Genomic DNA, 25,113 nt, shown 5'->3' with positions numbered 1-25,113 from the left:
AGCGTTTCCCTCCAGATAGCGAGGCAAAAATATCTTCAATCCGCGGAAGTGGATATTGTACGGTGTGAAGGACCGGGTTTACTGTTACCTTAAAGTCCCCACAGATGCGAACCTTCCTTGGTTCCCCAGGCGTGCTGCTCAACGACATTTTCATCACAGGGACGATGGGTATAGCCCACTCGCTCCAGTCTACCTTGGAAAGTACACCTGAACGTTCCAGACTCTCCAGCTCTGCTTCGACGGCTGGGCGGATCGCATAAGGTACCTTAAAAAATTTTGGGCTTGCGTTTTCTTCAATTTTAATCATCGCTGTCATGCCTTTTAGTGTTCCGAGTCCTTGCTGGAACACTTCTTTCGCGTCAGTTAGGATCTTTGACAGTCGCCCAGGTGTGACGTCGTCATCCTTTTTGTCAGCCACAGTCAGTGCCTGTATGGAATGCCAATCCAGTTGTATTTTCTGGATCCATTCACGTCCCAGTAATGGTGGTCTTCCATCTTGCAATACATACATGTCTAGTTTTGGTGTTTCCTTACCGTTATATATAACGGTCGCCCTTATTTTTCCTTTGGGGTAGACTTTTTGCCCCGTGTACGTCTTCAAAATAATTTTTGTGTCTCTCAAGGGTATGTGTGAGAATAGCCGCTCGTGGTCCCATCGGTTTATGACTGTTAGAGCTGATCCTGTGTCCAATTCCATCTTTACCTGGACTCCTGCTATCTTGAGAGTGACCCAAATGGTTCGGTGATCCTCCGTTGTGATCACATTATGTAGTTTCAGACAAGTCAGTTCCCTGCTTTCGGAGTCGTTATCACTCTTTTGTTCGTCTGAACTATTCTCCGTTATCTTATGTACCTTCTTGTACTTCCCTTTGGTCGGTTTCTTATTGCTGGTTATCTTTCCCGATCTGCAGACTCGTGCTATGTGTCCTACTTTTCCACACTGACTGCACACTTTGTCTTTGAACCAGCAATCATTCTGGTCGTGTGTTGTTCTGCCGCAGCGATAGCACTTCTCTGTTCCATATGACATTTCGTTTGTGCCATATTCTTGCGGTCTCTGTTGTATCTCTGCAGTGCCCCGTGCTGCTGCTTCATATGACACCGCAATGCTGAAAGCCTTTTCCAGGGTAAGGTCCTTTTCAGATAAAAGCCGTTTCTGGGTTCCTTCACTTTGAAGCCCACACACAAACTTGTCCCTTAAGGTATCTGCCAGTCCCGCTCCAAACTGGCAGTGTTTCGATAGTTTGCGCAGTTCTGTTAAATAATCAGCATTGCTTTCATCCTTATGCTGGGTCCATTTGTGAAACTTGAATCTTTCTGCGGTGTGGGGTTTAAATGTTCCTTTAGTATCGTTACTATGTCTTCAAAACTCTTTTCCATTGGTTTCGTTGGGGTTACTAGATTTTGTAATAAACCATACGTCTTTGCACCCATTAAATTTATTAATACCGACGCTTTCTTGTCATCTAACACCTCATTTGCCTTGCAGTACACCTCTATTCGTTCGACATATGTAGTCCAATCTTCGACTTCATTGTCAAATGCGGTGATACTGCCACTCTTCGGCATTTTGGGTGTGGTTTAAAATGGCATCTCCCAATGGCTTAAAATGGCATCTTCCGCGCTTTCCTTCCTCCCCCGCTGCTGCCGACGCCGCTCCCGGCGGTCCTCGTGGCAATGGCGGCGCCTCGCAGGTTTCTGCGCGTCTCTCTCTCCCTCTCTCCAACGCTGTTCGGCCCCTGAACACTGGCTGTGCCCTGTGCGCTCTGCCCTCTCTCTCTCTCCCCGTCGACGCTGCTCGGCCCTTTGCTGTGCCGCTCGGTCGAGCTCTAGCCCGCCGCCGTCCGGGAAGGGTCTGTGCACTACCTGTTGCCAGCCCGTTTCGCTGGACCACCTCGACTGGAAAGCCAAGCCTGGCTCTTGACAGCCTCCCCCGCAATTCTCGAGTCTCTGCTGGATGACTGGGCGGTTGCCCGTGGTCGATGCCCGAGTCTCTGGCCTTGACCTCCAATCCACTGATCTCCAGGAACGAATCCCCGGGAGGTGATGCAGAGTTGCAGGTAGGTTCGAACCTGCCTCGTCGCCAATGTTACATCCGTGTAAATAAGAAACGGACTGCGGAGAACGGTACAACAGGTGTTTACTCAACGTGGCTCAAACTGCAACTGATCTGTACAGATTACTACTCAGCGTTATATACAGGGGTGGTCACTGCCGGTACTACAGTATACATGAGCTGTAAAATGTAGTTCCCCCCCTTAAAGCTACATACATTACACAAAAGGCCTTCGATAAGGTGCCACACAAGAGGTTGGTGAACAAAATTAGGGCACATGGCATTGGGGGTAATATACTAGCATGGATTGAGAATTGTTTAACAGACAGAAAACAAAGAGTAGGGATAAACGGGTCTTTTTCAGGATGGCAGACTGTGACTAGTGGGGTACCGCAAGGATCGGTGCTTGGGCCCCAGCTGTTCACAATCTATATCAATGATTTGGATGAGGGGACTAAATGTAACATTTATAAATTTGCTGATGATACAAAGCTAGGTGGCAGTGTCAGTTGTGAAGAGGATGTGAAGAGGCTTCAAGGGGATCTCGACAGGCTCAGTGAGTGGGTGAGAACATGGCAGGTGGAATATAATGCGGATAAATGTGAAGTTATCCACTTTGGTAGAAAAAACAGAAAGGCAGAGTATTTCCGAAATGGTGAAAGATTGGGGAATGCAGATGCTCAAAGGGACCTGGGTGTCCTTGTACATGAGTCATTGAAAGTGAATGTGCAGGTGCAGCAAGCCATTAGGAAGGCAAATGGTATGCTGGCCTTCATTACAAGAGGATTTGAGTACAGGAGTAAAGAAGTCTTACTTCAATTGTATAGGGCCTTGGTGAGACCACACCTGGAGTACTGTGTACAATTTTGGTCTCCTTATCTAAGGCAGGATATACTTGCCATAGAGGGAGTGCAACGAAGGTTCATGAGATTGATTCCTGGGATGGCGAGACTGTCGTATGAGAAGAGATTGCGTAAACTAGGCCTGTATTCTCTTGAATTCAGAAGAATGAGAGGGGATCTCATTGAAGCATACAAAATGATTACAGGGCTTGATAAGGTGGATGCTGGGAGAATGGTTCCCTTGGCTGGGGAGTCTAGAACCAGGGGCCACAGCCTCAGGATAAAGGGTAGGCCTTTAAGGACTGAGATGAGAAGAAATTTCTTCACACAGAGGGTGGTGAATCTTTGGAATTCTCTACCCCAGAGGGCTGTGGAGGCTCAGTCATTGGGTATATTCAAAGCAAAAGTCAATAGATTTCTGACTAGTAAGGGCATCAAGAGATATGGCGATAGGGCCAGTGAATGGAGTTGAATCAGAAGATCAGCCATGACCTCATTGAATGGCAGAGCAGGCTCAAAGGGCTGAATGGCCAACCTCTGCTCCTATTTCTTATGTTCTTATAGTCAGTGAATCAGTAACTAAGTTTAAGATCATCACCAAAAGAACAAAGGGAAAGGTTAGGAGAAATTGTTCATGCAGAAGGTTGTTAGCTTCACTACTTGAACCAACGGTGGACTTAAAATCCAGAATAGCTTTTAAAAGAGAAGTGGATAAAATTTGAAAAATAAAAGAAATGAAAAGGTTATGGGGAAAGGGCAGGGGAATAGGACTGTGGCTAACTCATCCAGAGATGCAGCACAGGCACGATGGGCTGAATGGCCTCTATCTGTGCAGTAAAATTCCTATGGTTTTATGATTCTACGTGCATTTTACTTACATTTATCTAATCAAATAGTTCAGCTGTTATTTCCTGTTTTCTTGTGTTGATGATGATAGATTCAATAAATAGCACTTGAAGTTAAAATGTGATGCCTTATCTCGGCTCGTCCAGCAGGCAAAGTGCTCTATGCTTCATTTGAAGCTGCTTTCACTGGCACATCAGCCACATGTTGCCTAATATCTTTAGGTGCCACCCTCATCATGGCTAAATCTGCTGTGAATCAGCACGTGAATGAATTGCTGACACAGAAAATTTAGTCCATGTAGTCATGTTCCTATTTTAAGTGAAGTGGAGCCCAAGGCAACCATCATAAATTATCAGCAAATTTGATAGCTCTTTCGAGGTCTCTGACTCATTTCCCATGTGGATTCATTACTGAGATTAACTTAGTTTACATTTAACGGTCAGCTCATGCTTTTATTACACATAGATATATACATAATTCTATCGCAGAAATTATCCCTGGCAATGTTAGTGAATATGTTCATATGGGTTTCCTCTGCCAACTATTGTAAGGCACCATTAACATATTTATTTTAAGTAGGTTAGTGCCTCTGCTAAAATTGAGGAAAAGGAATGGTATCCAAACACAATTTGAATAATTTTTAAACTTCTATCAATACAACTGATGTCAGGAAAGAAAAACAAACAATTTGGGCTCGAATTCCCCAGGGCCGTGGAGGCGGGAATGGAGGCATGTGCGGTGTTAAAATTGCAAAAAGTGGTGGGCGGGCCCAACCCCGCCTCCATCCCACCTCCAAGCAATTTTCAAGAAATTGTGTTTACTGCTCCCGTCTCCGTCCTGCCTCCAAGAGGTGGGATAGGCCCTTAAGGCCCTTAACAAGCACTAAATTGCCTCTATTATCCCATTTTGAAAGGCCTTTGTGATTTTAACCCTTTTCCCACATGAAGCACACCTGCTCTGAAACACGACGGTGAAACCTGGCGGGAGCACAATTGGATTGCTGACTATCAGCTGCAGCTCCACCATTAAATAGGAGATTTGATCAGCCATCATTTGCAGGTGGCAGGACTTTGTTGCCTCAGGTCTGGGGGATCTTTTAGAAGGCATAACCACAGCTGTGGAAGTTTGGAGCCTGACACCCATCTCCAGTGTGACCTCCTGGGAAACCCCTCTCACCACCTTGACTGAGCGCTTCCTCAACTGAGGCCTATACCCGAAGCATGGGAGCCATTTATTTCCTTCCCTTCTGGACATCAGATGAGGACAAAGACCAGCCGTGGCACCAGCAGAACCATGAGCAACAGCAGCACCAACATCAGCAGCAACAACAGGAGCACCAGGGTCTCCAGAATCGTCATGGTTTGCTGTGCACTTCACAACATGGCACAGCCTCGTGGCTTGGAGATTCCTGAGGACTAAGTGGCTCCTCACATATCCTCCTCAGCTGAGCAGGAGGAGGAGGAGGAGGAGGAGAGTGAAAACAAACATCTTGCAGAGGCCCATCAACCAGCGGCAGCAATACGCGAGAACGTTGCTGCCCGGGATGCAAGGAATGCACTCATCTTGGCCAGATTTGCTTAGCCTAGCCAATCAAGCACTTTTGCCTCGCAGCTTCTTACCAGAGCTTTGACAATGGCCAAGAACCAGCGGATACCTAACATTTTGTCCACCATACTGACAATTGCAAGTAATCCTAAGCCCTCAATGTGGAAGACCCATTAGCGAAATGACACATGCCACAACTGCAGCAGTAGCCATCAGATTTTTTATTTACAGTAACCATCTGAAGGGTTTTTAACATTAAACATCAAATTTCACCCAAGTGACTACCCTTGTGACTATTTGTGCAGTATCTTTCTCTTACGCGTGCTCCTACGTGGTGCTTCCCCTGTGGCTTCAGCAGATGTGGAGGCCCCTTGCTCAGTTTCTTGCTGCTCCTGTCTCGACACCTTTGGCGGGCGTCCTCTGGGGTTGCAAACCTTTGAGGGCTCGCCAACAGTCTGCTGCTCCTGCGGCTGTGCAGGGGTTGAGACGCCGATCTCAGTTGGGTGTGGACTCTGGTGGGGCTCTGACCGAGGGCTCTGCAGTGGCATGGAAGTGTGAGCACTTGGAGAGGAGCCCCCACTTCCTTGATGTCTGCCACCAACTTCCCTCTCATGGGTCAGGTCCCCCTCAGCGCTTGCAAGTGGCTTGAGAGCACCTTGCTGCACATCAGGGGGGCCATGGGGACCCATATCTGTACTGGCAGTCCTACTCAGAAGGACTTCCATGAAGGTCTGGTTTCTCTGTTCAATAGATGACCATCGCTCCTCCAGAGATGTCATTCTATTCAGAACACTCACCATGTTTTCTGCACTCTGGCGACTTATCACCTCCATGGAGGTTGCCATCCATTCCATGGTGATGCGTTCATGCGCCAATGACTCCACAAAGGCTCTGCTCATGTTTGCAATTGACTCCTCCATTTGCTCCACACTCGCAGCGACCCTGGAGACAAAACCTGCCAGAAACTCCTGTATCGGTTCCTGGAGTTCCAGCACCACTAATCTTGTGGATAGACCCAGAGGCAGAGGGTCGACATGCAGCTGAGCCGAGCTGGGAGAGTCCTGCGCCCTCTGACTAGGACTCTCCACTGTTGTCCCTGTCTCCACCATCTGCTGATGCTCACTTGTGAGCTGTGATACACCAGGTGACAACACTGCACTATCTCGCAAAGGTCCCACCGAGGTATGAGTTATGAAAACTATTCTATCACCAGCTTGCTGTGATGCACCCATCTGTCCATCCCCCACTTGTGCATCGTCCTCCACTCCCACAATCTCCAGGACCGAATCCTCCCAGGGGGTGAGCTGGGCTACTGAGGGTGGCCCTCCTCCTGTCCTTGCTCTTTCCATCTTATTGTGAGCTCTCTTTTCCTGCAATGAGGGAGACAAGTGGAGTTTGAGTGAGAATGAAGGAGTGAGTGTAGAGAATCCACAACATAGATGCTTAGAAGGAGACAAAGATGGAGTGAGGTGGCAAGACCAAGGGCCCTCCCTGTGTGTTGTCAGTTGTTTTCATAGCATCACAGTTGGTTCTGGGTGTGCTGAATTCTGCTGACGCTGTGCCCTCAGAGGTTGCAGCTTCCTCTGAGGATGTCTTGCTGCAGTTGTACAGGGCCTTGGTGAGACCACATCTTGAGTATTCTGTGCAGTTTTGGTCGCCTTATCTGAGGAAGGATGTTCTTGCAATGGAAGGAGTTCAGCGAAGATTCACCAGGCTGATACCTGGGATGGCAGGAATGACGTATGAGGAGAGATTGGGTCGATTGGGCTTGTACTCGCTGGAGTTTAGAAGAATGAGAGGGGATCTCATTGAAACTTATAAAATTCTGACAGGACTGGACAGACTAGATGCAGGAAGGATGTTCCCGATTGTTGGGGAGTCCAGAACCAGGAGTCACAGTCTAAGGATAAGGGGTAGGCCATTTAGGACAGAAATGAGGAGGAATTTCTTCACCCAGAGAGTGGTGAACCTGTGGAATTCTCTACCACAGAAGGCAGTAGAGGCCAATACATTAAATATATTCAAGAAGGAGTTGGCTATATTTCTTAAGGCTAAAGGGATCAAGGGGTATGGGGAGAAAGCAGGGACCGGGTACTGAATTTGGATGATCAGCCATGATCTCATTGAATGGCGGAGCAGGATCGAGGGGCCGAATGGCCTACTCCTGCTCCTATCTTCTATGGTTCTATGTTTCTATGCTCAGGCTCTTCCTCCTGGCTAGTGGGGACGGGTGCTTGCGATGGTCCTGTGGGGGAGTAAAGGAAAGAGTCAGAGATGTGATACCAAGGTTACATGCACATTGCATATTGCAGATGATCATAAGTCCATCTGTTAGAGCTTCAGAATCATTATCAGCGACTCATGCAATGTCAATGAGAGAGATGGAAAACTATCTGTCACCAGCTTGCTGTGATGCACCCATCTGTCCGTCCCCCACTTGCGCATCGTCCTCCACTCCCACAATCTCCAGGACCGAATCCTCCCAGGGGGTGAGCTGGGCTACTGAGGGTGGCCCTCCTCCTGTCCTCACTCTTTCCATCTTATTGTGAGCTCTCTTTTCCTGCAATGAGGGAGACAAGTGGAGTTTGAGTGAGAATGAAGGAGTGAGTGTAGAGAATCCACAACATAGATGCTTAGAAGGAGACCAAGATGGAGTGAGGTGGCAAGACCAAGGGCCCTCCCTGTGTGTTGTCAGTTGTTTTCATAGCATCACAGTGATAGGGAGTGTGAGGGCTGCATAGTCGAATAGTTAGGTGAATGTGACCATAGAGAGAGAGGGAATGGGTAAGGGTGCATGGATGTCAGTGTCAAGTGGGATGTGGAGGAAGAGATTGCTAAAGCTGAGTACTGGTGAGGAGAGGCAATGGGGATCAGATTGAGGGTGATGGGAAAGTCATACTCACTTTTCCAGTGCGCAGAAGCTCATGAAACCTCTTCCTGCACTGAAGCCAGGTTCTGCAGGTTATCGACAAAGAGTTGACCTCCTGGACCACCTGGATCCACACAGCCTTAGTCTGCTGGGGAGGCTTCTTCCTCCCTGAAGAAGGGAAGAGCACCTCTTTATTGGCTCTTGCTCCCTCCATTAAAGCTTGCAGGGCAACGTCATCAAACCTGGGAGCAGACCTAGGTCTGTCGCTGGTCATTCTGCCTCCAGGTCCCTCTAACATGAAAGGCCAAAAGGTTGGCAGTCTGCAGAAGAAGCAAGGCTTGTTGCAGACCTTAAATGAGCAGCAATGATGACGTCATCGGAGGCGAGTCTCAGATTGAAATAACTAATTTGGCCATAGGTTCCCACACGCTGGAACGCAATTGCCCACTTAAGTTAAAATCGCATCATTCTCCCAGATCAATTTAGAATCGGGTGGCTAACACAAAAAGCGGATTACACGACCCCCGCCTGCCCTGTGACAAAATCCAGCCCTTTAAGTTTTCTCCTGTAGATATTCATTAAAAAAAACTATTTTAAGTTTATGGCTTTTGTTATTCCTAAGAGCAACAGAGAGCTGTTGTTAATTACACAAATCTATTGCTTTGGCTGTTGAAACTAAATGACAAAGCCCAAAGAAGGTCAGCTGACCAATTTCCTGACAAACCTTCACTTTTACATAATGCCAAGAATGGTGTTGTTGTTACTAAGGATGTGCCACGACCATTTTGGTCCACACTAGTCCCTTAAGGAAATGAGTGCACAGCACAAAATGCCAGTAAAAGTCCCATGGAGCTGGAAAATGTTCCAGAGTGTTACATATTATAATGTACCCTACTTTAAAGTAACTCCTATTTCCTATGATAAGTAGCAATAAAAGTCTATTATGGCATATTAAAAAGTTTTTAAATAAGTGCTACATGAGGCATCTCTCATTTTGTATCTGTCCCATTTTTCAAGGTCTAAAAATGCTGAGGTAAAGATTAGGTTATGATTGAAGAGCCAGCCCATGCAGTTCCCATAAAATATTGTGAAAAATGTGTATTGTGATGAACTAACATACTAAGATCAGAAAAACTGACCAGCTTCAAAAGCTAACACAGCCACAAATAAGCTGATAACTCAAAGAAATATTTTCCCCTTTATCTCCCTCTCTGCCCCCAAGTTTGCCTAGTCTCCCAACATCTCCAGCCCTGAACCCTCATCATTTTGCAGTTAGTTATTCTTTCTACCCCCTTGCTTTTCCAAATTGATCTCTTCTATGAGACCCACCTCCTGCTTGATCATAAGAGCTGAAGTGGATGGCTGAATGCCATAAATAATCGTTTCATATGTTTTCTTGTATTTACAATATCACTGCATGCCAGTTGGAAACTGGAATTCCATTCCCACAGTGCGCCAGACCCCACGGTGCTCTACACCCAAGCGCCTACACTGTGTCCCACTCAGTCCATCCCTACACTGTGCCAATCGCACCCTGAATGGACCCCGACAGGACCCTTACATTGGACCAGCTGCACACACACACCCCAACCCCTACACTATGTCAATCCAACCCAGATGGGACTAATACATTGTACCAACTGCATCCACACATCTGGCCCTACACTGTCAGTCCCATCCAGATATCCCCACCCCTACACTGTCAGTCCCATCCAGATATCCCCACCCCTACACTGTCAGTCCCACCTAGACATCCCCACCCCGACACTGTGTCAAGATTTGAAACAAAAAGAGTTACTTCAAATGCTGTGTTTTAAGAGCATAACACATTGCTCTAAAAAAGGGTTCTGAGACAATAAATATTTAAGATACTAATAAGTTAGCTTTGATGTTGTTTTCTCATAGACGTAAACATGCGGTTCATTGTGTTGGAAGGGTCTTGATCTCTTTCTGACTATGAATAGTCAGGAAATAACGCACAAAGTCAGCCACCTAAAAAACAACAGTCTGGCCTTTCAACAGAAGGCTCAGTTGATGCAAAAATGTCTCGGGAAAGCAAGCTCAAAATAATCACAATGAAAAGGAATGGGTCTGTTTAAGTCAAACAAGGTGCCCCACAAAGGTAGTGTAGCATGTTCAACATGTTATCACACGGCGATAAGTTGAATCGATTGATCTAAGTGAATCTGATCATAACTATTGCTCTATACTTTCATCTTACTGTGGAATAAAGCAGATGAATGATTTGAACCAAGCTTCGACTCATCCAGTGTTGATTCGGTTTGCCTTCAGAGATAGTGAAGAAATACAGGTGCTAAAGACACGGATAACTGGTGCAGGTTACAGGGGGCTTTCATTATTACATCCCCAGATCTCACTGTTGTGCAAATGGAATTAAATAGAATTACATAGAATGTAGAGCACAGAAACAGGCTGTTTGGCCCAACTGGTCCATGCTGGTGTTTATACTCCACACGAGCCTCCTCACACCCCTCTTCATCTCACCCAATCAACATAACCATCTATTCCTTTCTCCCTCGTGTTTATCTAGCCTCCCCTTAAATTCATCTGTTGTTTGCCTCAACTACTCCTTGCGGTAGCGAGCTCCACATTCTAACCACTCTCTGTGACAAAAGACAGGAAGGAGAAAAGCAAAAGTGGAAGGCAGAGAAATCAAGGGTGTAAATCAAACAGGGCCACAGTAAATAATAATTCTAAAAGGACTAAGAGTGTTAAAAAAACAAGTCTGAAGGCTTTGGCCTAGAAATTGGGTATAGCCCCGCTTGGGGCATTAGAATTGGTGCAGCGCAAAGTTTATAGCCAGAAGCAACTTATCGCCACCTGGCACGATATTGGGTTGCATCGCCCCTAAAGGTGATTGAGGCGCAAATTCAGGCATTACACGGGACTCCTAAGGCACTAAACTTCCGGCGCAACCCAATATCGGAGCGGACGGGCGCAGCACAGGTGCTCTCAATTACCGATGACCACGAGACTTCCAGGTGCCGGCCAGCTCTTAAAGGGGTGGGTCAGTCAGCTTCAGCATCCACACTCTGCGCCTTGCAGGCCTCAGAATCGGCGCAGGCCCTTCTCTGGCGCTAAAAACTTGGACCAGATGGAGAAGGTGAGACAGAGAGCAGAGCGCTTCACCAATGAGGCTCTGGAGCAATTGGTGGCTGCAGTGGAGCGCCGGCGAGATGTTCTCTATCCAGTCAATGGCAGGAGGCCGAATCATAAGGGCTACCGACGAGCTTGGAGGGATGTATGCCAGAGGGTCAACTCCAGCAGCATGGTGACCAGGAGCCCTGTCCAATGCAGAAAGAAATTCAACGACCTCACTCGGTTCGTGAGGGTGGGTGTTTTTTCTGCAAACTTCTGCATCCCTTCATTTGCACCTGACTTTATGGCTACAGGGTGGCCTGTGCCCCATTGGCCATCTGCCAGCAAGCACCCATGGCCCTTTCTGGGCACACACATGCACATTTGACTCAAGGCATCATGTAAGGGCTTTTGCACCATGGGGGGCATGAGATGATCACTCAGGGCATCATGTAAGGGCTCTTGCACCATGGGGGGCATGAGATGATCACTCAGGGCATCAGGTAACATAACTTCCCCTCCTTTCCCCTGCAGTCCAAGCTGGCGAGGATTGGCAAAGACCAGCTTCGTACCAGTGGAGGACCTCCACAAGTGGTCACTCTCACGGATCTCGAGGAGAGAGTCCACCAGATTCTTGGAGGATGTCTGAGTGGTCCTGTAACCACTGCAGCTGCCGACTCCATTGTCGACAGCGGTGGTAAGGTTCTCACCTTTTACAACTGTCTCCTTCCACTTGTTCCCCCCGCCAGCATGCTTTCTCACTGTGGACCCATGTCATAGCCTTGCTGCAATCTGGCATCCCTTGCTGCCAAGCTGTCCTTTTGCTAAAGCCACTCTTCCACCTCCCTGCTTTCAGATGCTGCATCGCCAGCTCGGGAACTGGGCCCTCAAGCTGCCAGTGCCAGTGCCTCCAAAGGCTCAGTGAGAAAAGTACTGTCCAACAGAAGGTCAGCAACTCTCTCCAGCAATGATCAGAATGGCCAGCCCAAATGGCTGCAGCTTTTATGCTAGTGCTGTCCCCTTTAAATAGCGCCCCCTGAGTCCGAGAAGGGCCTGGGAACGCTCCATCCAACTGTCACTAATAGCGCCAGACGGAAAGGTTGCGGGCGCTACCGAATATCCGGTCCGGGGCGCCAAAAAGGCGTTGCACACTGAAATGACGTCATGATCTGCCTGCGCCCGCGGGCGCACGCAAAGAGTTAGCGCCGGCGCTAAAAGGATACTCAATATGGGAGGTGGCGCTATATTCACTGCGCCCGCCCGAAAATTGGGTAATGCCCCAATTATCGGGCTCTTTAGGTGCTAATCGCTGGCGCTACCAACCGAATTTCTAGGCCTTTGTGTCTTAATGTGAGGAGCATTCGTAATAAGGTGGATGAATTAGCTGCGCAAATAGATGTAAACGGATATGATATAATTGGGATTACGGAGACATGGCTCCAGGGTGACCAAGGTTGGGAATTCAACATTCAGGAGTATTCAATATTCAGGAAGGACAGGCAAAAAGGAAAAGGAGGTGGGGTAGCATTGCTGGTTAAAAAGGAAAATAACTCAATAGTAAGGAAGGATATTAGCTCTGATGATGTGGAATCTGTATGGGTAGAGCTGAGAAATACCAAGGGTCAGAAAAAGTTAGTGGGAGTTGTATACAGACCCCCAAACAGTAATGCTGAGGTTGGGGATGGCATTAAACGGGAAATTAGGGACGCGTGCAATAAGGGCACAGCAGTTATCATGGGTGACTTTAATCTACATATAGATTGGGCTAACCAAATTAATAACAATACTGTGGAGGAGGAATTCCTAGAGTATATACGGGATGGTTTCCTGGACGAATATGTCGAGGAACCAACTAGAGATCAGGCCATCTTAGACTGGGTATTATGTAATGAGAAAGGATTAATTAGCAATCTTGTTGTGCGAGGCCCCTTGGGTCAGAGCGATCATAATATGATAGAATTCTTCATTAAGATGGAGAGTGAAATAGTTGACTCAGAGACTAGGGTCCTGAATTTAAATAAAGGAGACTACGATGGTATGAGGTGCAAGTTGGGTAGGATTGATTGGGGAATGTCACTCAAAGGGTTGATGGTGGATGGGCAAAGGCAAACATTCAAAGATCACATGGATGAACTACAGAATTTGTTCATCCTAGTTTGGCAAAGAAATAAAAGAAAAAAGGTGACTCAACCGTGGCTAACAAGGGAAATTAGGGATAGCATAAGATCCAAGGAGAGGACATATAAATTGGCCAGAAAAAGCAGAAACCTGAGGTGGGCGGGTTCAACAAGGTCAATCAAGTCAAAATCGCGTGGTTTGGCTAGAACTCAATGGAGGCGGGACTACAACCCCGAAAGTTGTAGTCCTGCCTCCTACCCGACTCCTCAATGAAAATCCAGCCCTATGACTCTATGACTACGATGCCTCCTTAATCAAACAGCCTCTCTAGGTTCACACAGGGAGACTTGGTAACTAGTCGAGGGAAAGAATCAACTCTTTCAGAAGAGGAGGAGAGAAAATTAAGAGATGTTCAGCCATGAAAGGAAGTTTTATGTTGTAGGAATGGCTAGATTCCTAACTAAAGGACTGAGGTCTAGTCAGTCTATCAAACAAACGATGTTTAATACTATTCAACAGAGTTTAACACGAAAACACAGGAGAACTAAATTACAGGTCTGTACTCTTTGCTGGCACCACGAGGACTGGCTAGGGCGGCTTCCCAGCCTGACGTCATGACGTCATCATGTTTTCCCGCCGCTGGAGGATCACATGATCAACGTGATGACGTCATCGCGTTTGGTCTCATTCTTAAAGGGACCGCGCTATGTACATGCAATAATATGAACAAAGATACAGATTCATTCTGTAGCTAATAATTTGTTAAAGATAATTATATACATTAGATCAGAGTCCCCTGGTGGCTCTGCCACAATGTAACAGAATTAAAAAATATATATACTTTCTTCCATATAGTAGTACAGACACTGCATCAATATTCTGATTATATAATTTTGTTGATAAAGTAACGTAGTACTATTTTCATGCTCTATTTAAATTACAGAAGGTAGAAGCTGGTATATGTGAACTAACATAAAATCCTGTGTGGATGATGAGATTTTGTGATGGTGTAGTTGTAAGAAAGCTTTGTAACATATATCAAGCAGTAACTGGCCTTCAAAGCTGGTCATTTTTCTAGATAGGAAAAAGCTCCTAAGGATCTGAAGAGAGATAGTGCAAGGCATCAAACGACAAATCGATGAAAAGTGTCTGAAAGGAAAATTACAGTGAAAATAAAAGTTTTCTGGCGTAAATGCATAATAAACAGTTTAATCTTATACAGGATAGCTTCTGTATCCTTTCTTTACTGAAAAGAAACAGCTGCAAAATAAACTGCCTGGAAGTCATAATGGACTAAAGAAATAAAAATACATCCTTAATCCATCACCAGCAGCAACTGTCTCCAGTGTAGTCAAAGCCTCTTCCTCTCATTGTTCTGCAGAAGTACATCATATCTGCATAATCTAAATGTAAGAGCACCGTGCTGTGTTGGGCAGCACTTTTCTGGTGCCCAGATATGAGACCTTAAAGAGAAATGTGGGAAGCAGAGCTGATGCTTTTGATCAGTGATGCTTATGAAAGATCCTGAACTCCCTCTCTTTTAATCAGCACCTAAATAACCGGAAATCTCTGTTAACCGGCAAAATTCAGGAGTAGGTTCAGGTACGTTTTACTTCATATTAGTGGCAGTTCCTGGATCTGTGGCTGTTTAACTGGGGTTCGTGCACTTGTTGCTAAGCAACAGGGACGCTTGGTCTGTGGCCGGAGTTCCTGCACATGTTGCTAAGCAACAGGGAAGCCTGAATTTGTTGCTGTGTACGGAGCTCTCGTACCTTTTAAACTATACCTCTCTGTAATCCGGACTTTTTGATAAACCGGCACCACGCCGGTCCCATTGGTGCCGGATAATAAAGAGTTTCCTGAGTACCTGTACAAGCCAGCAATGTGCTTTTCCTTCTGATGTCACCAAGTGTGCCTCTCCATGCACATTACACCATAACTGATTCCCAGAGAATCTAACCAAGCTCACAAATTACATACACTTTTGAAATCATCTGTGTCTATTCCCACACAAATCCATGGATACCCCATACATGGGCCTGGGCTTTCCAGTTGGGGAGCATCTCCATCGGGGCAAGACCTCCACCCACCATACAAATGTCCCTAAAACTCTGGCTGACTTACTGGCCCTGGGAATTATTTGAATGTTGGAGGTGGGATTCCTGGCCATGGAGTTGTCCCAGACGGGAGGCCGTGACTTGCTGCAGCAGGCCTTGGGAGAAAGTAGGCACCCACCAACCTGTATGAAGAAAATATGTTTTTTCCCCCCAGAAAACTTTTCTCCCTGCTGTTGGGTTCTGTGCACAGCCATGCTCTGACATCTCTTGCACAGACCATAATTTTACAGAACCCCAGAGACCAATCTTTGCATGCTGGATACTGGGTCCTAATAAGCCAATTGGCCAGACAGCAGGTCACGTTTCTATCATTTTCATGGCGTTTGCCACTCACATATGGGCAGGCTCATTTTGCACTGCAGCGACTGCTGTTTAGAAAGGCAGAATGGAATACATTTGCAAGCATATTTCTGGCCCTACCCTTCCCAGATAGCCAAAAGACCAGCAGCATGGGGCCAGAAAGCCTATGCCATGCTGTTTGTGCATCATTTGGTGTCAGTTGTGGTTCAGTGGTAGCAGTCCTGCCTCCGAGTCAGAAGGTTGTGAGTTCAAGTTCCACTCCAGAGACTTAACTGTGATTTTCGCTACCTCGGCAGGTCTGTGGCGGGCGATGTCGGTGGTGGGTCCCGGCCCCGCTCCTGTCTTCATCCCAGCCTCCAACATGACTCTCCCCTGATTGGGCTTGTTAAGCCTGCCCCGTGCGTTTCCCAGCCAATTAAAGGATGTGGGTCTGATGACGTCATTTGATGATGTGTCATCAGCCGGTTTCCTTAAAGGGACCATGTGCAAATTTATTTTGACAGTTGTGCTGTCAGTGTTCTACAGCATTGAGGTGCTGCAAACACTGACAAGCACTGCACAAAGGTGCACGGCTGCATCCAGGCTCTCTCATGATTCCCTCCATATGCTTATGGAGGGAGTCACAGCACACAGGGAAGTTCTCTTCCCTTTCCATGGGCGGAAGAGACCTCCCCAGGAGACCAACGCAGCCTGGTTGCAGATTGCACAGAAGGGCACAGGCAGGGATCTCATCAGGAGGACCAGGCTGCAGTGGAGCAAACCTTATAATGATCTCAGTAGATCACGAAACGTTACTGCGAAGCCACACTCAACCACATCATGCCACTCATCACATCCCATCACTCTGCCTACCCTACCCTACTCCTGCACATCCTTACTCACACCAACTTACCTTGCACCTCCACCCATTCCCCTTTATCTACATTATCACTTCCCCATCTCACTAGCCACCTCTCACACTCACCCTCATCCTAGTCCAATCATACCAACTAACAACACACAAGGGTAGGCACTTGTGTGTTTTAGCCAACGTTCAAGTGAAATTTCTGTTAATGTGCTGTCAAATATTAAAATCTTTATTTTCAACACTTTGGCCTAGAAATTCAGTATCGCCACGTTTGGGGTGCTACAGCCGGGCGTTCGCTAAATTTAGCGGCCGGCGGAACTTAGCGTCACCTTCGCCGAAATTGAGTTGCATCACCCCAAGAGGTTGTTGCTGCGCTAAAGCAGGCGGTGCATGACTATCATAAGGCGCTAAGCCGGCGAGCCGAGGCGCTACCACCGAGGGTGGGCGCAGCGCAGGTGCGGCGAGTTATTGATTGAAGGCAGACACGCTGGCGCCGGTCAGCTCTTAAAGGGGGAGGGTCGATTTGGATTGCACACACATCCTGCACACTGCAGCCCTGAATCTAGGCCTAAACAGAGCTGCTTCGAGAACGCTACGCCCACGACTATGGAGAAGGCCAGGGAGCGAGCGCAGCGCTTCAGCGAGGGTGCCCTGAAGCTTCTGGTTGGCGCAGTGGAGCACAGGCAACCTGTCCTCTTCCCTGACAGTGGCAGGAGGCCGCTGCCCAGCGAGTACAGAAAAGCCTGGAGGGAGGTGGCGAACAGAGTGACCTCCAACAGCTTGGTCCCCAGGACACCCACGCAGTGCAGAAAAAAGTTCAACGACCTCACTCGGGTTGTCAGGGTGAGTACCCTTTCCATTATCCTCTTCATCCCTGCATGGGCACCTCACTTTACGGCCAAAGGGTCCTGAAAGCCCCAATGCCCAGCCCTCATCCAACAGCTATGGGACTCTCATGAAAATCACATGCACATTCACCACTTTACACACTGTCAGGGCTATTCGACCATGGGAGACAGTGCAGGCAAGATGAGGGCTTGACACTGTCAGGGCTATTCGACCATGGGAGACAGTGCAGGCAAGATGAGGGCTTGACACTGTCAGGGCTATTCGACCATGGGAGACAGTGCAGGCAAGATCAGGGCTTGACACTATCAAGGCTATTCCACCGTGGGAGACAGTGCAGGCAAGATCAGGGCTTGACACTGTCAGGGCTATTCCACCATGGGAGACAGTGCAGGCAAGATCACGGCTTGACACTGTACTCAGAGGCTGTCCTTTCTCTTGCAGGGCAAGCTGGCCCACAATTGGAGGCAGCAGCGACGGACCGGGGGAGGCCGTCCTGACCTTAAAGACCTGAGCGACCTGGAGCAGCGAGTGGAACGGATTATGGCAGGCCGGCTGATTGGCCCCGTCACCACTGGAGATGCTGACCCCATTCTGCACAGCAATGGTAAGGTCATCACCTTTTTGACCTCTCTCTTTCCACTTGTGCCTCACACCAGCATCCTTTGCCACTCTCGAACCAATGCAGTGCATTGCAGCACTCATGCCTCCCTCACTGCCGCCCTGTCCTCACTCTAAAGCAACTCCTGTGCCTCCCTGCTTTCAGATGATGAATCGCCAGGTGAGGAGGCGGGCCCTCAAGCTGGCACTGCGACTGATTCGGAATTCGAGGAGGAGGAAGAGGAAGCCGGCCCATCAGTGCCACCCTCAGCCGAGGGAGCCCATGGCCATGATGGGGACACGTCTTCCCTGGAGGGGAGCAGGGGGGAAGGGTCTGATGACGGTGAAGCTCCGGGGCCCAGCGGGCTGCAGCAACGCGGGAGGGGTGGGGAAGCTCGGTGGCCTTGTCCCCGGAGGGTGAGTGCGGCCTCCAGGCCTGCTACGGTGAGCGCAGAGGAGGTGCGGCTCCTTGGTGAAATGGGCGCCCAGGCTGAGCGCAGGCACATTGAGCTCCTGGCTGCAGTGGCAATGATGCCTGACTCCATAGAATCACTGGCAAGGAGTGTTCAGGAATTTGGGGCAGCACAGGCCAGGAGTCTGCAGGACTTCGGGGCAGCACAGGCCAGGAGTGTGCAGGACTTCGGGGCAGCACAGGCGGCTTCCAGCCAAGTGCTTAGTCGTGCCATGCAATCACTGGCTGGTCTGATGCAGGCACAGATCAGGGCCACACAGGCACTAACTGCTGCCACCCTCGCTGGATCGGCCAGGAATCGCCAGGGCCCTCGCCGCGCCGCAGCAGCCCAGCAGTCTGTGCTTCAGTAGATTGCTGCGCATGCTTCAGTGCTGCCCCGTGCGAGTGCCAGTGTATCGGCCAACCAGGGAGTGCCTGTGCTCTGTCAGGTTGGCAGCTGCATGTTGAGGGAGGTTGTGAAAGACGCTAAATAAATGCAAGTGTTTTCTTTCTTTCAATCTACTGCCACCATTACATTTGTTTGGTACTAATTAAGTATTAAGTTACTTACCACTGTGTAATCTATCTTCTATGTTTCTATGTTTAAGAGATGGAAATCTCACAACACAAACATTATGTAAGATAGAAACAATCTCATAATATTTTCTATTTAAGGAATAAAAACCAACATAAGAAGTTTAGATCTTCACTGTGAAATATAAATTTGAGCTGTCCTTGCAATTCATAAGAACAGCCGTATGTACTTGTGTTACTGAGCCTTACTGACCAGCAATGTCTCAGGTTTGATCCCTCGTTTGTGTTGAGTTCAGCTGATGTTAACTGGGTCACAGTACATTGAGTTACATCAAATGTATATCACAGAAACAGGCCATTCAGCCCAACTGGTCTATGCCAGCATTTATGCTCCACATGAGCCTCCTCCCACCTGTACAGGTAATGCAGTTGTCCTCAGTAGCTCTGAATAAGGAAGGGGGAAGTAAATCAGCCAGGGTTTCTGCTGTTACTTGCTAAGCAGTGACCATGCTGGAAATTGCTCATGTGTGGGAGTGGAGCCAAGTACAAGATCAAACTTGGCTTTGATGCTGCCTGTGTTTGAAGAGTCTGCTCAGACTCCCTGTCTAAGCTCACATGTGAAGAATAACCATTCAGGTGAAACACTGTGTGTAACCATTTCCCGGCAACAGTGGAGTGCCTTCAGGAAAGATGGGGAAAATAGGGGAGAAAAGTGACAACATTTAAAAAAAATAACATCTTGATTCCAACCTGCAGTTGTGTAATTATAATCGACATGTGAAAGTGTAATGTAATATAGTCTTTGATCACAGGAATATTTTACTATAGTAACGAGTAAATAGGAAAACAGAATTTGAAGGCAGATTTGTTACCTGTAGATTTAGAAACTAGTGTTTCTGTCAGTGATTGGAGAGCGAGCTTCAGGTGACTGAGCCAAACTAGTCCCATGTTTTATATTGGACCTCACATAATTTATCTCTTTCAAAACAATAGACAAAGTATAATCACTGAGTAAAACAGTTGAGATTGCTGACAGCTGTGAATCATCACAAATTCAAAGTTATCGTCATTTACTCATTTATATCTTGTAAACAAGTATGTCAGCTAGTAGAAATGTTTTGTGAAAATTTGTAACCAGAAAAAAAATATTTTCATGCTCATAACTATTATATTTCCTGTAACTGTTTAGAACTTTCAGTCTGTCAGGGAGCTCAGCCAACAAGGAAGCAAGAAATCTCTACGCCTGACAAAGATCATATTGTAGGGGTAACCAGAGCAAATAGGTCACTGAAAACATACTTGCTTATGATATAATTATCATTTAACACAACTTTCCAGTGATTCACAAAAATTTGATTTAGTTAATTATCCCTTCAAAATATGTATTGTGTTGTTCAGGTAAAATGTTAACAGTGGTGTGACTTTGTGCTCCATAAAACTTGTTTCCATGTGTAATTACACAGTTTTATTTTTAGGAATCCTATCACTTACTTTGCCAATTCTTGATCTTTCTACTGATTTCCCACAATAATCAGAATGACAGCTTTGTGTTAATAGACAACTTTGAAACCCCAAACCAGTTTAAAAAGGAATTGATTTGGCAAATTTATGGATGGCTGCTGGCAAAGTATAAGATTTTTTTTCATTTACTAATTTTCCTCCAATAATAGAGTTGAAGACCCTCATAGAAAGCAACCCTGGGTGAACCTTGACTTCAACCTGCAAGGTTCAGCCCAGTGTTACTTGTTGCATAAGACCATGCTAAAATCAAATTGCTCGGTCATTTGCTTTTAGTGTTCAGAATGATATTGGGAAAAGTAAGCTGATTTATTTTGTTAAGGTCTGCTACTTTGAATCATTTACTTTGTGTAAGCACAATTGCGTTTTGCAAATCTGCTTTTTTAATTGCTTATTTGAGGAAGTTAAATTGCTGATGGTATACTTTCCCAACTATCCAGGATGGTCTTCCTTTGGCAGTCATTGATAAGAACTAAAATAATTAATGCAGTGTTTATATAACGCACTTGACATGTTGCCTTAATGACCCATAAGTAGGTAATGGCTTGTAACAATAACAATGCTGTTGGCACAATGTAATGGTGATGGAATTGATGATAAGTGCAAAGTGAGCTGCTCCATCTTACCTCACGTGACTTTGCAAACAGCATTTATTATAGGTTAAGAGTTGTGCGTTTTCAGTACATTGTGGAGTGTTACTTGGAGATGGTGAACTTGGCCATGGACTTTGTCCCTTCTGACACGGCATGCTTGACACAATCCCCGGGCAGCAACAGGCGCACGGCAATCTAGATCTTCCCAGGAGCTGATGGACGAGTGTTTGTTGTAATGGGCCAGGTGGGAAGTTTCACTCATGATGTGCTCGAAAATATTGAGTTGTCGCCCTTAGCACTGAAACTGATCTGGAAGTCCACCAGCTCCAGATTCAAATCTCATCAATGCTGTAGTGTTCCCCAAGCCAGTATTTGTGGCATGGGGAACACTACAGTACTTTTTTGAATTATTTTCACTTGTGATCTATTTTAAGGACTAAGTAAACACAGTTAAGAGATGTCTGTTGAAAGTTTATTTGCAGGACACATTTTTGAACTTTATGTTCATTAATAGCCCAGAAAGAATCATATAACAGTTAATTCACTACACTCTAATTTTCAACTCACAAGTGCAATACAGACACATGGCCAAGCATGGCAGTGATAATTATACCCAATGGGATCTTTAGTAAATAATAATATAGTAATAATTCAAGGAAGAACACAGTTGAATCCAGATAACCACATCTGTTCCCAGCTAAATTATACTTCAATTATAGCATTCTAATGTACCAGACACCTTGCCATTCTCTTCTTTTGTATGACATTTTTACTTTAAGCCAAAGGTTTAAATACGCAGTGCCCTATCCTCAACTCAATCATACCTTATTTCAATTCCAATGGATTTTAACTTAGAGCTGATGGTAACTTAAGCGCAAATGAACCACTTGAGCCATGCTATTGACTTGACATATTCATTCACGTCAACCCAGAAAACCAGCAAAAGCTGACCAACAACTCCAAAAAATCTGACAATTCTTATAAAGATGACGGACCCGATTTTATCGCCGACTGAGTGGGTAGCGAGGTGAGTACAAAACTTGCTCACTGCTGCAGAAATGAGGCATTAATGGCCCAGAAATTCGGGTCTCCACGGGTGAGTACGCACAGGGTACTCACCCGTAAGCCCAATGGAAGTGCCGGTTTCCTGCATGCACTGCGCATGCGTGGGAAACTGGCACTTCCGTTCCCCTGAACGAAGAGGTTCAGAGTTCGAACGCGTGCGCAGGAGAGGCAGCGCGTGCGCATCGAACTTCGTTTTTTTTTGCAGGTTTTCCCGGGAAGATAAGCCTCCAGAAGTTAGACATGTAAAAAGCAGTCGTAAGGCCTGCTTTTTACAAGGTGTGGTGAATTAATTATAATTAAAACATTTTTTCCACAGGTTTATTATTTTTAAATACTTTAAAGCAAGGTAAGTTTATTTTTAGCCCCGTTAGAAAATAAAATAATTTTTTTGAAAAATTTAAATTATTGTTTAAAATAGTTATTTCATGTAATTTATAGTTTATTTAAAAAATGTGATTTAAAAAAAAAATTATTTGAAGATTTAGTGATGTTTTGGGGCCGTAGTATTTATAACTTTTGACAGCTCTTCCTGTCAATCTTATGAATGGAGCATTCCCTGCTCCGATTGGCTCCCCATGGCCCATGTGATCCCAGGGGACGCATCGAACTAACTGCGCCCCTAGGATACGCAAGCACTGCGCGCCGGCAGCTGGACCAGGCCCCGGATCGGAATTCCACGGGGGCCCACAGCTCAACGGCCGGCGCGCAAGGTAAGTGCAGGTCGGAGGCTTGCACCCGCGGGAAGCCCCCGACCCAAATTTCTGGGCCATTATTTAAATCCCACCTGGGGTTGGTGGGGGTGGGGGTTGGGGGGTAGTGGGCTCTGAGCTGAGGATTGTGGCTTGGATTCCTGAAGATTTAAGGCTGCCTTACTGGCAGGACCCAGCTTAAAATCCCCCTGCTCCCACTAGGCCACTCTGGCTAAATTCCTGGCCTCTTCTACAAGCAGGCTCCCTGGTGTCAGAGGCATAGGCCATTACAAGGCAAATTGGGGAAAGTCTTCCAGGGTCCGCAGCAGAGACTCCACTGGCACATTTTCACTGGGAAGCACCCACAAGGATTTTCAGGGTGATTACTTCCAAAATTTAAAACAGTTTAGTAATGTTTATTTGGTTTATAACAGACTCGCTGAGTTAAGTGACCTTCTGTAATCAAATGAAATCTAGTGTGTTGATCTTCTGCTACTGTTAAGTTTTTACTTTCAATAAACCTGACTTGTACTTAAATATACTTTTAAAATACTTAAAGAAATTTTGTAAAACATTTCAAAAACTTAAAAAAACATAAATATGTTGAAAAATGCCTGGGGACTGAATCTCCATGGGTTTTGGAGCACAGGTTGTGGGGAGGGGGAGGAGAGTCTGGTACTATTAGGGGGTTACTAGGATCTGGCAGTGCTGGAGGGAGCAGATTCTAACAGCTTTGTACGAGACGGGAGCCAGGAGAATGAGATCCAATCTGCAATTGGCCCCTTAGAGGAATTGTCAACCACTTCCCTATCTCTGCCTTACCATTCCTCTTTAGCTGCAGGGTGACCATCTCCTATAATGTGCGCTCTAGAAACCCTTCCTCCTTCCATATAAAAAATGTCTCCAATAGATCCTGAAGCTTAGTAACGTTGAGCTTGAGCAAATCCACATGGAGGCATTTATAACACCTGGTTGTCCTGCATACTCATGGCCTTCAGAATGCAGGTTCCATCTAATACTGGTTCCCACTGATCTGCCATAATAAATTAGCTCAGAGGATTCAGAAATTCGATTAACTAAATATATAAAAGGCAAGGCTATGGTGGAGGTCCTGAGCGGAGATGAGGCTCTTTCCTAGCGGCCACACTTGAGTTCATAGGGAGTGAAGGCTTGCTTACAGAATTGGTTCTTGTTTCTGAACATGAGAAATATCTGGTTCAGCCCAAAAATCATAACAACAACGTCATCAATTTTTACCATTTTATCATGTTACATTAAGTATACAAGTAATAGTACCAATTTTATGCAATCATGTTATACAAGGGAATCAATAAATTGAAATTATTTTGCTGATCTGGAATAACTCATGGAAATATTTTTAAATGCTGTCCGCAAACTGTTACATTGGTTACGATAATATTAACAGTTTTCAAATCTGCAAGAACGCATTTTTCTTTTGCTCACTGACATTTAGTGCTGATTGCTAATTGTATATTACAATCACTTTATTTTCCTGTTGACAATACTTGGCACTTTACAAGTTGCCTTTAGAAATTCCAGTTTCCTTTCTTTCTTAATCTATGGCACAGCTTTCCTCCCTTTTAGGATCAGAACAGTTTTACTTGTTTGGAAACAGGAAGAGGAAGGGACTCCATTTCTATTCTCACATAGATTATATCCTAAACGTCTCTGGCCTCAGATCATTCTGTCATCCAAGTGGCCATTATTTCCTTCTTTGCCTCTGCTTTATCAAATACACAAACTCTTAGAGAAAATCTGCATTTGGTATAGTCTAATTCCTGTGCCTGTTTCCAAAGCAACTAAAACAGTATCAAGATATACTGTAAAGTGGTGTATAAAAATGCAACGATTTTCATCTCAAGCATAACATGTTTTGGCCACTGCTGTTGGCAGTGGGGTGGGGGGGTGGGGGGAGGGCGGGGGCGGGGGGGGGAGGTGGTGGGGAAGGTACTGAACAGAGATAGGCCTTTCCTGGTAGAAGGAGGGACTGAACAGTGAAGGAAAGGCTTTGGCAAGCTGTTGCATACATTAAGAGAATTGCAGAGCAGCATCGACAGAGACTTGTGTACAAGCAATCTGCCCATTCTTTAGTTGAGGAACGCTACCAATGATTGGGACTGTATGTTCCTACTATCTTGGCAATTTGGCACATCATTG

The 25,113-nt window shown here is 46.2% G+C and overlaps 1 protein-coding gene across 1 annotated transcript in view; it reads left to right on the top strand.

Moving 5' to 3' along the window:
- mrc1a (mannose receptor, C type 1a) overlaps positions 1–25,113 on the top strand; it is a 254,012-nt gene that overhangs the window by 36,906 nt on the left and 191,993 nt on the right. The window lies entirely within an intron of this gene.

This window comes from Somniosus microcephalus, chromosome 5 (assembly GCF_052327205.1).
Source record: "Somniosus microcephalus isolate GS21.2 chromosome 5, FLI_Smic_1.0, whole genome shotgun sequence".
NCBI lineage: Eukaryota > Metazoa > Chordata > Chondrichthyes > Squaliformes > Somniosidae > Somniosus > Somniosus microcephalus.
Note: the sequence above shows the minus strand (reverse complement) of the source record. Positions and strands in the feature narration are given on the sequence as shown.